Here is a 2,270-nt window from a genome sequence, read left to right on the forward strand (position 1 = left end):
TTATTTTTTCTTTTTTTTTTGCGGTACACGGGCCTCTCACTGTTCTGGCCTCTCCTGTTGCGGAGCACAGGCTCCGGACGCGCAGGCTCAGCGGCCATGGCTCACGGGCCCAACCGCTCTGCGGCATGTGGGATATTCCTGGACCGGGGCACGAACCCGTGTCCCCTGCATCGGCAGGCGGACTCTCAACCACTGCGCCACCAGGGAAGCCCCCAGAGATATTTTTAAGAGAAGTAAATTAAGATATTTTTATCTTGGGATGGAATCTATACATCAGTTTTTGTATATGTGAAATTTAATAAAATTTGGCAAGTTTGAGTGACAGCCTCGTAAACCCAGTTTAAAACGTTATTGAGTAATTGATTCAGAATGGTGATGTAAGCTGAAATCGTGCTGTTTATGTACAGTATGTTATGAACATTTATACAAACTTCAACTGTAACATATTCATAAGTTAATTTCTTGGATTTATAAAAATCCCTAATACTTGAGAAGGCTTTTTCTCAGAAAATTGAAATGCTTAAAATGAATCTAAAATATATTTTATTTATAAATTCTGTTTAAAATATTTGAAGTAGTATTCAAAGTCCCTTTATAAAGATTATGGTTTTTCTAGACTTATACATTAAATAGAATTTGGTAACTGAACCTGACAAGGGTTTTGAATTTGTAACTTCAGAAAGTTAAATTTAAAATAAATCATAAGACTCTGTGAAAATCTACCCTGAACTCAAAACAAGAAGGAACTAAGAAGACGGTTGCATGAAATGAAATCTGTTACATAGAGGCACAGGAAGAGGGGACACTGGAGGGGTAGAAGAATGGGACCTGATATGATGCAAGTACAATACTAGAATCAGAATAAGATGCTGGGAGTCTTGAGATGGAATGAACCTTGGGTTGTACAATGTCTTATTAAGGTTAATGATTAATACAAAGTTCAAGAATGTCCAAAATTCAGAGCTAGTGAACAGCAAGGCAAGGAGTTGATCCTCCCTACGCTCCCACTAGACCATTTGCAACAAACTCCCCTTCAGTTCTTTTACTCCCTTCATCTCCAATCTTGCATAATGACAGATGGACAAAACGAGTTGTAAGAACCAGCCTGTCCACATTGGTTGGTGTGTTATAGGTGAATGGGTGTTCAGAGCAAACCATGGGCTCATGAGAGCTAATTTTCAACCTCCCCACTCAAGTGAAGCAGCCTCATTGTTTTATCCCTTCCTTTCCCCAGAATTGGAAAGATACACTAGGTGTCCTCCTTGCTTCATACTCTCTCATATACCATAATCCTCTAGGAATGTTTAGACTTCTACATGCCTTTGAGGCTAATGGTATAAGACTATAACCTTTCCTTTTTCTTTGTTCTCAACCACTGATGTTTTAATTACTCCTTCTGCATTAATTTTTAAAGACAAAATAGCATGTGACTGGTAATCTTTCTCTTCTCGCTAGGCTCTTCTGCTATTTTGGGTGACTTCTGTTTTACCAATATCCTGATCCTCAGTTTCTTGACAGTTTCATCTACATGGAGTGTTTCTCCCATTCCAGTTCAGCCATTTACTCCCATAACCCCATCCTGAACCTTATTCCTTGAGTCATCTCTACTTCTTTTTTTTTGGTTCTATAACTTTATTGGACAATCAGCAGTTAATTCTCATCCACACTATCTGTAGATTTTTGAAAGTAGGGACAGGTACATAGGTAACCAACATATAGAGCTTGTTTGGTGAATCTTCATCTTCATTACACTTTCTGGACAACTGCACACAGATATGGTATGGGACGTTCCTTATTCCTTTGGCCCAGACAGCTTCCTTGAGCCTGGTGTCAATGTGTAAATCTGGAGTTCCCATCTGCTTCATGGCAAATTTCCAGATTATTTTGAGTGCCCGAGGGGCACACTTCTTGAAACCCACTCCTTGGATGTGCTTGTGAATGTTGATAGCGTATTCTTTGGTCACCACCTCATTGATGGTGGACCGACCCTTCTTCTCGCCACCCTTCTTTGCGGGAGACATCCTGCCATGCCAGGGTTGGAAAGGAAGAGAGAAAGGGATTGTGGGAGGATCTTCTCTGCTTCTGATATCATATAGGCAGGATCACAGAGATGACCACAGCCTCCTATCCTTCCATCCTTCCAAATAGCCATCAAATCTATTGGGTGGACCAAATTGTTCATTTGTTTTTTTTCCGTAAGATGGCTCTAGTAGCACTTAGTTATCTTTAACTTTATTTGAAACAATTTTGTTAGATTTTATGTGACAGCT

General features: G+C 40.0%; 1 pseudogene; it reads right to left on the bottom strand.

Annotated features, from left to right (window-relative positions):
• Positions 1–1,643: 1,643 nt before the first annotated feature.
• On the bottom strand, positions 1,644–2,021 carry LOC112395929 (60S ribosomal protein L31 pseudogene; annotated as a pseudogene).
• Between the last annotated feature and the right edge of the window lie 249 nt (positions 2,022–2,270).

Source organism: Neophocaena asiaeorientalis, unplaced genomic scaffold, assembly GCF_003031525.2.
Source record: "Neophocaena asiaeorientalis asiaeorientalis breed wild unplaced genomic scaffold, Neophocaena_asiaeorientalis_V1.1 scaffold42, whole genome shotgun sequence".
Lineage (NCBI taxonomy): Eukaryota > Metazoa > Chordata > Mammalia > Artiodactyla > Phocoenidae > Neophocaena > Neophocaena asiaeorientalis.